The 14,520-nt window shown below is 35.7% G+C and overlaps 1 long non-coding RNA gene across 1 annotated transcript; it reads left to right on the top strand.

Annotated features, from left to right (window-relative positions):
- The first annotated feature begins 359 nt into the window (after window positions 1-359).
- LOC128922932 (uncharacterized) lies at window positions 360-3,012 on the top strand. Its single transcript, XR_008472104.1, has 6 exons — window positions 360-1,368; window positions 1,435-1,524; window positions 1,585-1,680; window positions 1,766-1,960; window positions 2,028-2,184; window positions 2,267-3,012. It is a non-coding gene; the product is annotated as an uncharacterized LOC128922932 (long non-coding RNA).
- The last annotated feature ends 11,508 nt before the right edge of the window (window positions 3,013-14,520 follow it).

Raw genomic sequence — 14,520 nt, forward strand, 5'->3', positions numbered from 1 at the left:
ATGGCCTTCAGGTTAGTGTTTATCCTGTAAAGAAGAAATTTGACATTCGTTTGTTTTGCTGCGATGCTCCCGCTCGAGCTTTTGTTACAGGTGTGCAATCGCACACTGGAAAAAGTAGTTGCTCTAAATGTGATCCAGTGGGTGACTACAAAGAAAGGAGAGTTTGCTTTTCAAAACAAATTAAAAATTTGAGGACTGACCAGTTTTTTAAAAATAGAAATGACAGATCACATCACATTAAACAATTTAAATTTAGAGAGAGCATTTTAGAGTCAGGTAATTTCAAAATGGTTTCCCAATTTCCTTTATATCCCATGCACCTTGTTGATCTTGGGGTATGTAGAAAGTTACTTCAATTGTGGATTAAAAAAGGCAATATTAACGTAACCAAAGTTAACGAAAAAATATTATTTCTCTCCAATTTAGTTCCTTCAGAATTCGGTCGAATATGTAAAAGTTTAGATGAAATTAGTAATTGGAAAGCGACAGAGTTTAGGCAGTTTTTATTGTATATAGGTATATTTGTTCTAAATGATTGTATCAGCAGTGACCATTACTACCACTTTTTATTATTACATGCAGTAATAAGGCTGTTATCATGTGAAAATTCATATAGAACTGAAGCTAACGTTGCCCAACAAATCTTACAAGAATTCGTTGATTTGTTTGGGAATATATACGGAGACCATTTAGTTAGTTATAACGTGCATGGTTTACTGCATTTAACTGACTGCACTAAGCAATTCGGCCCTCTAGAAAACTTATACATAAACCGAATAAAATCCTTCAGCAATTACATTTAAGGCTTGATGAAAGAACTAATAAAAACATTGAACCCAACAAAACTTTAAAAATTAATATGTTTAATGTAGATAATAAAAAAGAAAAAGATTCTTATTGTTTTAGTGAAAAACTAGGCCCTATAAAAATAATAGGAATGACAGACGAATCTGGTTGTGTTATAGTATCTGCACATTGTTTTTTAGATGTTGAAAACTACTTTGACGAGCCTTTAGAATCGTCATCTGGTTTAGGTATTTTAGTAGCGAAGAGATTAGATAAAAATGTATTTAAAATTAAAAAAGACGACATAGTTTACAAATATTTATCTATTCCACATGAGGGCAAGTTTCTTCTTATACCAATTCTACATCATTTATTTCATAAATTTTCAAATTAGGTTTTTAAAGTATTTATGTACATATATTTTTCTCGGTTAAACTAATAATATTGTGTAATAACATTTTCTTAAATATTTGAAAAAATAATTTTCATTCTGCCAATTTTTATTTCTCAATAAGATGGAAAATATATTTGACGATATTGACTTGAAGGACTGTCCAACAATGTCTTTAACTCCCGCAAAAGGTATGTAAATATATGTAAACTTACAAAAATTCGTTTCAATATATTGTTACTTTTTTGTTATTGTAGAGCAATTACATTTGAAGCGAAGAAAGTTTAACACATCTGGTTGCTACAATGCAGAGGCAAGCATTTCAAAACAACCTGTGGAAGGAAACGGTAATGCAACACACACATAATTTATTTCTTTAATTTTTTATTTTTCCACCCTTTTTCCAGAGGTTATTGACATGTTAACCACTATTTCTATTTGACGATTTAACGACGAGGGTATGCAATTTGGAAAGTAAAATCGATAAGCATGTGAAAGAAAATGTAAGATTACAACAGTTTTTAAATGCACAAATGAACATTTTTCTCTACATGTCCCTTTAATTCTTTTTCAAATTATTTATAAAAGTGAAAGAATGGCGCAAAAAAAAGATCCGTGAATGCAAGGTCCTCATCCGCAAAATTCATCAATCGGTATGCCGAATGACTGGTGAAGAAGTCGACAATGTTCAAACCGAAATCGCTTCCACCCTCCCATTAAATACGCTTGCTTCAGCTTTGGAAATGGACGAAAAATTGATGCGACGAATTTGCTGCAGCAACGGTAAGCCATATATACATATTTTTTCAATTAACAATTAAATATTTACATAATATTTTCTTATTTACAGAAACAATTCGTTTTGCGACTAAAAGGTACTTCAGATAGTGCACATGATGTGTTGCGTAGGCAGTACACTGATGAACTTGTTTATTTATGTAACTGGGACGGTAGGGGTGGGAAGCAACCTCTCTCCAAATTCCTACTAGTTTCCAACATCTTATACGGTAAATTCTGTTTTTTTTTTTAATTTAATTTTACTTTAAATGTTTTGTTTTAATTTGTACCTATCATTATGTTTTATTATAGATTCATTTATAACTTATGGATTGGCAACATTCGAAAAACAAGTTCGAAAAGCCATTGGAATTAGCCACCATAGACACAAACAAAGGATTTATAGAAAGAGAAAAACTGACGAGTGAATCATAATTTATTATTTAACAATAAGTTATATGTATCTATTATATTACTAAACATAATTCTTTTAATACACTAAATTTTAAATTTAAAGCAATGTGAAGTATGAATTGAATTGAAAATAACAAGTTAACAATGAATTATTTATTTAAATTTAAAGTACAATGCAATTTTTGTTAAAAATTATCTGACAAAAAAATTAAATATGAAAAAAAAAAATCTTTTATTTTGAGATTCGAACATGAGCCTCACGGATTACCCAGCCGTGTGTTTAACCACTTGGCTAATATAGCATGTATCGACGCGCTTTCCTAAAACAGTTTTCTCCACTTGCCTTTAATTTCAACAAAGTGTGAGAAGGGAGGATATAGTTTTATTGTAGCAGAAAACGTATGCTCCAGAAGGTGACAAAAAATCACATGTATACAAAAGTTTTGGGAGGTTTTTTGATTTGCCCTTAAGAACGTGATAGGAAAGTGTGACAATTAAACCGGCACGCGTTACCGGCATGCCACTAGGTAACATGACCGTCACTGTTCTAACAGGGTGTGTCTCATATAAATGTATCTGAGTTGCATCCCAGCAAAACCTGCGTGACCGAAACTCCCACACATTTACACAATTTTTGCTTATTACTAACACACCCTCACAAATCATTTAGATGCGTAAAGAGTCTATCCGCTGTGTCTTTTGTTTGTTTTATATTACAAGCTCTTCACACAACAGCTTTTCTATAAAAACGAAACAAAAGAAGACAAACTGATTTCGGACTTGCCACCGTTTATGGAAAACGATGCACGTTTAAGTATACAACATGATAACATGATTGTTTACATTCGATTCTTCGTTGCGAAAATTCGAATTCAAAGAAAAAGAAATTCGGTGCGCGTGTACAATTGTGAAAAATTTGTCTTGTAATTGAATGTTCTAATATTTAATGAAAAAATTTAATTAAAAAGTGATACATATATAATTTACAAAGGTGAGTAAACGGAATATATTTTAATATGAAAAAAATACATTTAGTGCTTATATGAGCCGAAAAAAAGGCTTTTGATGTGAGTGCCTCCAAATTTGCTAAAATTTGCAATATTGATGGGAGTTCTGATAGTGATCAAAATACGGAAGAATTGAGCTCTATAGATATATCTTTAAATGATTATGACAGCCAAGATACCAATGATAGTGATAGTGACAATGCGGATATTGTAGTAAAAAATGATAAATGCAAGGAAATAAAAGCTTGTGCTTTACGCAATAGAGTTTCCCACAATACAGTGACTGATTTGCTTCAAACCTTGCGAAAAATAGGTTTAGTGGATTTGCCCTTAACAGCCAAAAGTCTTTTAGGCACAAGTCGAAAAAAGGTTAATATTCAAAACATTCCAAGTGGCGCGTTTTTATATAGAGGGATTCAAAATTATTTTGAGAAAAATTCATTTCCTCACCTTGAAGCTAAAGATTACATTGTACTTGATATAGGAATAGATAATAAAGTTTTATGGTCAATTTTAGCGTCCATCGTTGAATTTCCAAACGAATTGCCATTTACAGTAGCATGTTTTCTGGAACAGAAAAGCCATGGAATATTAACGATTTCTTAAAAGAATTTTGTGAAGAAGTAGCTTATTTAAAAGAAAACCGGCTTCAGGTAGGTTCTTATCCTGTTAAAAAGAAATTTAACATTCGTTTATTTTGCTGCGATTCTCCCGCTCGAGCTTTTGTCACAGGTGTGCAATCGCACACTGGAAAAAGCAGCTGTTCAAAAAACGATCAAATCGGAGAATACAAAGAGAGAAGAGTTTGTTTTTCAAAACAAGTTCATCACTTAAGAACTGATTTGTCTTTTAAAAATAGAATTGATAAATCACATCATATTAATTCATTCAAATTTAGAGAAAATATTTTAGAATTAGGTAATTTCAATATGGTGTCCCAATTTCCATTAGACCCGATGCATCTTGTTGATCTTGGTGTATGTAAAAAGTTGCTTCAATTGCTGATTAAAAAAGGGTATATAATTGAAACCAAAATTAATGAAAAAATAACTTTTCTCTCTAGCTTAGTTCCTTCTGAGTTTGGCAGGATATGTAGAAGTTTAGATGAAATCACCAATTGGAAAGCGACAGAATTTAGGCAGTTTTTATTGTATATAGGCATATTTGTCCTAAAAAATTGTATCAGCAGTGACCATTACTACCACTTTTTATTATTGCATGCAGGAATAAGGCTGTATCATGTGAAAAATCATATAGAACTGAAGCTAACGTTGCCCAACAAATCTTACAAGAATTCGTTGATTTGTTTGGGAATATATACGGAGACCATTTAGTTAGTTATAACGTGCATGGTTTACTGCATTTAACTGACTGCACTAAGCAATTCGGCCCTCTAGATCAGTTTTCAGCCTATAAGTTTGAAAACCATATGCAATATTTGAAAAACTTATACATAAACCGAATAAAATCCTTCAGCAATTACATTTAAGACTTGATGAAAGAACTAATAAAAACATTGAACCCAACAAAACTTAAAAAATTAATATGTTTAATATAGATAATAAAAAAGAAAAAGATTCTTATTGTTTTAGTGAAAAACTAGGCCCTATAAAAATAATAGGAATGACAGACGAATCTGGTTGTGTTATAGTATCTGCACATTGTTTTTTAGATGTTGAAAACTACTTTGACGAGCCTTTAGAATCGTCATCTGGTTTAGGTATTTTAGTAGCGAAGAGATTAGATAAAAATGTATTTAAAATTAAAAAAGACGACATAGTTTACAAATATTTATGTATTCCACATGAGGGCAAGTTTCTTCTTATACCAATTCTACATCATTTATTTCATAAATTTTCAAATTAGGTTTTTAAAGTATTTATGTACATATATTTTTCTCGGCTAGGCTAATAATATTGTGTAATAACATTTTCTTAAATATTTGAAAAAATAATTTTCATACCGCCAATTTTTATTTATCAATTAGATGGAAAATATATTTGACGATATTGACTTGGAGGACTGTCCAACAATGTCTTTAACTCCCGCAAAAGGTATGTAAATATATGTAAACTTACAAAAATTCGTTTCAATATATTGTTACTTTTTTGTTATTGTAGAGCAATTACATTTGAAGCGAAGAAAGTTTAACACATCTGGTTGCTACAATGCAGAGGCAAGCATTTCAAAACAACCTGTGGAAGGAAACGGTAATACAACACACATATAATTTATTTCTTTAATTTTTTATTTTTCCACCCTTTTTCCAGAGGTTATTGACATGTTAACCACTATTTCTATTTGACGATTTAACGACGAGGGTATGCAATTTGGAAAGTAAAATCGATAAGCATGTGAAAGAAAATGTAAGATTACAACAGTTTTTAAATGCATAAATGAACATTTTTCTCTACATGTCCCTTTAATTCTTTTTCAAATTATTAATAAAAGTGAAAGAATGGCGCAAAAAAAAGATCCGTGAATGCAAGGTCCTCATCCGCAAAATTCATCAATCGGTATGCCGAATGACTGGTGAAGAAGTCGACAACGTTCAAACCGAAATCGCTTCCACCCTCCCATTAAATACGCTTGCTTCAGCTTTGGAAATGGACGAAAAATTGAAATGCGACGAATTTGCTGCTGCAACGGTAAGCAATATATAAATATTTTTTCAATAAACAATTAAATATTTACATAATATTTTCTTATTTACAGAAACAATTCGTTTTGCGACTAAAAGGTACTTCAGATAGTGCACATGATGTGTTGCGTAGGCTGTACACTGATGAACTTGTTTATTTATGTAACTGGGACGGTAGGGGTGGGAAGCAACCTCTCTCCAAATTCCTACTAGTTTCCAACATTTTATACGGTAAATTCTGTTTTTTTTTTTTTAATTTAATTTTACTTTAAATGTTTTGTTTTAATTTGTACTTATCATTATGTTTTTTTTAGAGAATCATTTATAACTTATGGATTGGCAACATTCGAAAAACAAGTTCGAAAAGCCACCATAGACACAAACAAAGGATTTATAGAAAGAGAAAAACTGAGGAGTGAATCATTTAAATATTTAACAATAAGTTATATGTATTTATTATATTACTAATTACTAATTTTATCAATACACTAAATTTTAAGAAAGCAATGTGAAGTATGAATTGAATTCAAAATAACAAGTTAACAATGAATTATTTATTTTAATTTAAACTACAATGTAATTTTTGTTAAAAATTATCTGAGAAAAAAATTAAATATTAAAAAAAAAAATCTTTTATTTTGAGATTCGAATATGAGTCTCACGGATTACCAAGCCGTGTGTTTAACCAGTAGGCTAATCTAGCATGCATCGACGCGCTTTCCTAAAAGCAGTTTTCTCCAGTTGCCTTCAATTTCAACAAAGTGTGAGAAGGGAGGATATAGTTTTATTGTAGCAGAAAGCGTGTGCTCAAGAAGGTGACAAAAAATCACATGTATACAAAAGTATTGGGAGGTTTTTTGATTTGCCCTTAGAACGTGATAGGAAAGTGTGACAATTAAACCGGCACGCGTTACCGGCATGTCACATGACCGTCACTGTTCTAACAGGGATATGCACATGCGTACACTGTGAAACAAGGGATTTTGGCATTTTGCGGTAGCCCTTTAATTTTATAAATAAAGGTGACACATTTTCAAATTTTTTCATTTTTTCGCAATTTTTTCGTGCAACTTATCGCTTGTTTTTTCGCAATTTTTATCGATTTTCAAAGAAACTCGTATCACATTTCTCAGGTTGTGCTAGTTTGTAATTTGCTCATTGGTGTATTTTCAATTTGGCTTTTTCGTAAATTGGGAATCGATAATTTTCGTTTTCGCCGTTTCATTCCCAATATTAATTTTTTTTGCCAAATAATTTTTTTTTTGAATTTTCAATTCAAATCAAACACAATGAGCAAGCCAAAGCCAACTCTCGCAAGCCTGTCTCCAAATAAGGAGTTGACGGACTTAAAATCGTTAAGACGTCAAAAAACGGTTGCGAAAAGCAGGATTTTGCGCATAAAAACGGGACTTCTCGAAAAAACCATATCGCTAGATCCAATTGAATTAGAATGTCGGCTCGACATTTTAAATTCACATATTGACAAATTCATGACATGCCAATCCAAAATTGAAGAGATTGATGAAGACGACATGGCCCGAGGGGAGTTAGAGGACATTATCGTTGGAACGAAGTCCATAATAAAATCAATATTAGCTCAAAATAGAACGCCAATAGCCGAAACATCTTTCTTGGCTTCTCACAGCTCACGGCTCCCAAAAATAAATTTGCCGAAATTCAGGGGAGAATATTCAGAATTTAAAAAATTCATAATGATCCAAATATCCCAGATACAGAAAAATTTAATCATTTGGTTAATTGTTTACTTGGTGAGGCTTTGGGAACAGTTAAAGCGTTCAAAATGTCGGAAAAAAATTACCCGAAAGCGTTGGCAAGTCTCAAAAAAGTTTATGATAATAAGTGTTTGATATTTTTCAATACAATATCTAAACTATTTGAGCTGCCAACCATCCCAAAGCCATCCGCGGTTCATTGCGATCAATGATAGACGAAGTATCAGCAGTATACGATTCGTTGCTATCGTTGGGCGATGAAAAACAAATTACAAGTGCAATAATTATTCATTTGGTAATGACAAAGGTCGATCCTGCCACCCGATCCAGATGGGAGGAACGGTTGGATTACCCCAAGCTGCCACTGTGGAAAGACTGTGAAGCCGCCCTCAATCGAAGATACCAGCAGCTATCAGCGGAAGGAGCATCACACTCAAGGACGAAGCCCATACCAACAGGCAGTACGAGTCATGGGAAGCAACAACAAACGGACAGGACCAAATCGGCGCTAGTTGCAGCAAATACGAGGCAGCGCCTTTGTCAGCAGTGCAAATCTAAGGACCACTATTTGACTGACTGCCCCACTTTCACGGCGCTTCCGGTGCAGAAGAGGATCGAGTTCGTGAAATCGATGTCCTTATGCATAAATTGCTTGCCTAAGGGCCACACTGTCTCCAAGTGCAGAGCGGATCGATGTCGTGTGTCTCATCACACATTGTTGCACCAGTATCCAGTGTCCTTCCCCGATGAACCTCATCCGCAACCATCAACAACACATGCCATGCATACAGCGACTATGCCGGATCGGGTCATGTTGGCAGCAGCAGTAATCCAAGTGAGGACCAGTTGTGGAAAGTACCTGCCTGGGAGAGCGTTGCTGGACTCAGGCTCCCAGGTCAACATGACGGAGGACTTGGCGCAGAAGTTGCGGATTCGACGCCAACACAAAATATTAAACGTAATAGGAATTGGCAATTCCAACACAAAAGTGGGGGTAAAATTCGGCGCGTTTGTAAAGTCGAATTTTCGGCGGAATTCTGGATAATGCGTAGCATTTCGGCTAATCATCCAGACCATAACATTAATGTTAATGGCTGGAAAATTCCTCACAATATTGAATTGGGGGATCCAGAATTCCACAAATGTAAAAAGGTTGACATCCTATTGGGTGCAGAAACATTTTTCGAGCTTTTAGGTGTTGGCCAAATTAAAAATGGCACATTATGCCAAGCTGAAGAAGACTTAACGTCAATAGATTCAGTAGTCCAAAAATTTTGGGCTTATAAGAATTACCTTCAGAATCATATGGCAATAGATTCACACCAGAGCAACAAGAGTGTACAACTCAAGTATTACCATCAGGACGGCTTCAAGTCAGTAGCCCTTTAAAGCTGACCGTAAGTTACTCGGTCACTCATATGAAACCGCGGTTCGGCGGTTTCAGGCCCTGGAGAGAAGAACATTAAAAGATCCAGAACTTCGTAGAATGTATCTGGACTTAATGAATGAATACAAAGCACCGGGACACATGAGCCCAACAAACAATAAGATTCCGAGTGAGCCACACTACTTCATTCCGCATCAATGCGTTTTAAGGCCCGAAAGCACTGCAACCAAATTACGTGTTGTCTTTGACGCTTCGAGTCGATCTTCGTCTCAAGTTGCATTGAATGAACTTTTGACCAAAAAGAGTTATTCTCAACTCTTCTACGTTTTCGCTTACACAAGTATGCACTAACGGCGAACATTACTAAAGTGTACCGTCAAATTATTATGCATGAAGAAGACAGAAATTGTCAACTCATAGTGTGGAGAGAGCATCCTTAAGAGCAAATACAAATTTTTCGACTTAACACCGTAACTTACGGCACTGGGCCTGCTCCATTTCTCGCAACACGGTGTTTGCAAATGCTCAGTGATGCCAATACAATTAAATATCCACTCGGGTCATTGGGCATTAAAAGAGACTATTATATTGATGATTTATTAACAGGATCCGAAAATTTTGAGTTTCTAGATCTTTTAAGAAGTGAGGTAATTAAAATATTACACTCGGCTGGATTTACTCTAACGAAATGGTTTTCGAACCACCCTAAATTTTTCGACAGTGATTACACTGAAAAGTCATTAAGCTTCAACGACAACAATTCCACTAAAACGTTAGGAATCCATTGGTTGCCGGAAGAGGATTTGTTTCGATTCGTCTTAGATGACAATTTTAATGATCTTCGAGCCACTAAACGAAACATATTATCAGTTTCAGCTCGCCTTTTTGATCCTCTTGGATTACTAGCCCCTCTAATTACCAACGCAAAAATCTTATTGTAGTGCTTTGGATCCAAAAAATAGATTGGGATGAGTCGATTCCATTGCGCCTTGGCACTAGCTGGCAGAACTTCAAAGCCAACCTACTGCAGCTCTCATCAATCAGCATTCCTCGATATTTAAACGTAGAGTCGAGTGCCATCTGCCAAATACATGGCTTCGCCGATGCCTCAATAAGAGCGTATGGATGTTGCATATACATATATACGAAGCCAATCTGCTAGTGGTATTAAGTGTATGCTGCTTACTGCAAAGTCTAGAGTGGCTCCGCTGAAGACCAAGTCTCTTCCGCGTCTTGAGCTCTCGGCAGCACATCTTCTTTCGAAATTATGGTCAAGAGTAGCGCCTATGTTGAGTCGACGTTTCGAAAACATTACATTTTGGACAGACTCTGAAATCGTGTTACATTGGATTAAAACGCATCCATCCTCATTACAAACCGTCGTCGCAAAGAGAGTGTTCGAAATCCAAGAGTTGACTGACAAAGTACATTGGCGGCATGTGCCAACAGAACAAAATCCTGCGGATCAAGTGTCTCGGGGTTGTAACGTGGACGAATTGAATAATTCGATATGGTTTGGCGGTCCACAGTTCCTCCTAGAAGACCCTGCACTATGGGCAATACTCACTTCCAGCTCTCACCAGAAGACGAAGCATTAGAGAAGAAGAAAAATACATTCACACTAATTTCGACCACAAAAAAAATTCAATATTGGATCTTATTGAAAAAGTCTCTTCTCATAAAAAATTGCTTCGTGTGGTCGCATATATATTACGATGGATCAGACAACCATCAAAATCCTCCATGGGCCAGGATCTGATTTCAGATGAATTAAACATGAGTTTTTTAAAAATTGCACAGGTGGTCCAACATTCAGAATTTTCGGATGTTGTTCAAAAATTGCATAAAGGTACCACCTATTAAATGCACCTCTCCCATACGATGCCAAATTTCCGCTATTACTAAATAAAAATTCGCACTTCGTTATAACATATTTACGGTACCTGCACATTCGAAATCACCACGCTGGGGCTAAAGCGTTGGTTGCGCTTCTTCGAGAACGCATATGGCTAATTAATGCCCGAGAAGCTTACAATAGAACCGTAAGAAACTGTATACATTATTTTCATTACAAGCCGAAATTGCAAAACCAAATTATGGGAATTTTGCCAGTCGAAAGACTTCGAGCACTACGACCCTTTCTTATATGTGGCGTAGGTTTTTGTGTCCAATATATACAACATTAACAAGTAAGGAAGGGCTAAGTTCGGGTTAGCAATCTCGCAATTTATTTATTTAACTTAATTAATATTATATAATACACAATTTGAACCACATATTCGTCATATATATTGTATAAAGTCCATTGAAAGTTGGAAACCATAATATTAGGTTAGAAGCACCGAGGTCCTGGTGTTCGATTAATGGGGCCTTGAAAACCTATGGTCCGATTTCGGCGATTTTTAGATTGGGGCTGCCACACTATAAAGGTAGTATTTGTGCAAAGTTCTGCATCGATATCTTCACTAGTGCTTACTTTATATATTGTAAAGTTACCGATTCAGATCGTCTTCAAAGTTCTGGTATATAGGAAGTAGGCGTGGTTGTGAAGCGATTTGGCCTATCTACCTATTTGGCTATCTGCCATTTCTTATGTGAAATTTAGTGTTTCTGGCGTTTTTCGTTACTGAGTTAACTCAGTTTTAGTAATTTTCAACCTAACCTTTGTATGGGAGGTGGGCGTGGTTATTATCCGATTTCAACTAATTTCATGGTGTGTGGTGGGGTACGTAAAAGAACTGACTGACAGTTTGGTTTATATAGCTTTATTGGTTTGCGAGATATATACAATTAACCGATTTGGGGGCGGGGCCACGCCCACTTTCCCAAAAAAATTACATCCAAATATGCCCCTTCCTAGGGCAATCCTCTGTTCCAAATTTTACTTTTATAACTTTATTTTTGGCTTAGTTTTGACACTTTTTGTGTTTTCGGTTTTCGCCATTTTGTGGGCGTGGCAGTGGTCCGATTTTGCCCAAGTGGTCCCAAGGAACGTGTGTTCCAAGTCTCATCAAGATATCTAAATTTTTACTCAAGTCATCCGTTGCACGGACGGACAGACGGACATTCGGATTTTGACTCGTCTCGTCAATGATCATTTTGATATATACAAAACGCCACCAACTTCGTCGGCGCCGACCGCAAGCTGAGCGAACTGATGGAGGCGTTTCTAGCAATGGGTCCAGAAGTGAAGGGATTCGCCGCAGACGAAGGATTCAGCTTCACCTTTATACCACCGAGGGCGCAGCACATCGGAGGATTATGGGAAGCCGCTGTGAAGTCCGCCAAACACGTAATCGGCAACGCGCTACTTACAACAGAAGAGCTGTCAACACTACTGGCCGAAGTGGAGGTCATCCTCAACTCTCGGCCCCTAACACCGTTGAGCCAGGACTCCAACGACGGCGAGGCGTTAACCCCAGCGCATCTACTGATTGGGAGCACTACCCCCAGAGAAGGTGCCAGTGGACCCAGTTCGTTATTGCGAGAGATGGAAACTTGTTTGCTGTCTCAAGTAACAGTTTTGGCGACAGTGTTCCAAAGTATACCTGACGGACCTTCAGGAGCGGAACAAGTGGCTGCACCCGACACGCAATATGCAGCTCAACGACCTCGTTCTCGTCCACGAGGACAACGTGCCGCCGCAACAATGGGTACTAGGACGCGCCGTCGCAACCGTCGAAAGGCAAGACGGCAAGGAACAAGTCGCAGACGTGGCAACGAAGACGGGCACAATTAAGCGCCCCATCCACAAACTGGCCTTGCTTCCAATGGATGTTGAAGGAACTTGATCCTGTCAAGGTGGCCGGTGTTGCGCCAAGCGACACATAAATATGGATATATTTTATACCTACCTAAAACTAAATAAAAAATAAAGAATAAAATGAATTGTAAAGAAATATTAAATAATTTAATTTATTTGCATTAAATTATAAAATTTACATACTTACCTAAATAATGAATTTATAACACTAATCTATTACTTACCTTAATATTTACCTTAATATAATCTAGTACAATGTCTAACGAAAGATAATTATACTTACCACTGCCAGCCCCACAAAATGGTGAAAACCGAAAACCTATACAGTGGCATAACTAAGCCATAAATAAAGTTATGAAAATGAAATTTGGAACATAGGATCCCATTAGGGAGGGCCACATTTGGATGTAATTTTTTTGGAAAAGTGGGCGTGACCCCGCCCCAAATAGGTTTTTTGTATATAACTCGTAAACTAATAAAGCTATATAAACCAAACTTTCTGCAGTCGTTTCTTTTAGCCATTTCCTTATACAGTCCAAAAATTAAAGAAATCGGATGATAACCACGCCCACCTCCCATACAAAGGTTAGGTTGAAAATGACTAAAAGTGCGTTAACTCACTAACGAGAAACGTCCGAAACACCAAATTTTACAAAAGAAATGGCAGAAGGAAGTTGCACTGAGAGTTTTTTACAAAATGGAAAATGGGCGTGGCGTCGCCCACTTTTGGGTCAAAAATCATATCTCAAGAACTATTCAACCGATTTCAATGAAATTCGGTATATAACACTTTCTTGACAGCCTGATGACACGTGTGGAATATGGGCGAAATCGGTTCACAACTACGTCTACTTCCCATATAACTCAATTTTCAATTCCATCTGATTCGTTCACTTTATAATGTATTCATAAGGAACCAATGAAGCTAGCGGAATAAAACTTTACACAAATACTGTATTTGAGCAGTGACATCACTTGTGGAAAAATTGTCAAAATCGGACCATGACTCTTCAAGGCCCCTGATATCGAACATGAAGAACTCAGTGCCTAAGGTTAATTTTTCACCGAAAATATAGGTAAATCCCTCAGATATTTTAATGTAATTCATTCCCTCTGAAACAGTTTCTCTCTGTACCTGTAATGGTAAAAATCGGGTCATAACTTCCCCCAGATCCCATATACCTAATTATAAGTAATATTAAATTAAGTGAGCGTATAGTCTTCGATTAGGAATTACCTCAGTCCCCATATACTATTTATGATGATTTTCGTTATTCTATTGAACTTTATACCAAATATATGGGTCGACTTATGTTATCCTTATTAAATCACATCAATAAATTGCGAGAGTATAAAATGTTAATTTACCAAAATTGTCAAAGAATACCAAAAAATTTATTTCTTGACTAAAATTTGAAAACATTAAAAAAAAATTTATAAATTTGTCAAGGGCAATTAGGCTGTAAATGTATGATTAGTTACATTTATTTATCTACAACAAAAAGAAACTACAGTATAATATTGCACCTTACAGCGAAAATGATGAAGTAACAAAAAAAACAAAATACATTGTAATTTTTTTAAGGACACAACTAAAATTTTAGGTAGATTAGTACTTTGA

The sequence above is a fragment of the Zeugodacus cucurbitae genome, chromosome 2 (genome assembly GCF_028554725.1).
Source record: "Zeugodacus cucurbitae isolate PBARC_wt_2022May chromosome 2, idZeuCucr1.2, whole genome shotgun sequence".
Lineage (NCBI taxonomy): Eukaryota > Metazoa > Arthropoda > Insecta > Diptera > Tephritidae > Zeugodacus > Zeugodacus cucurbitae.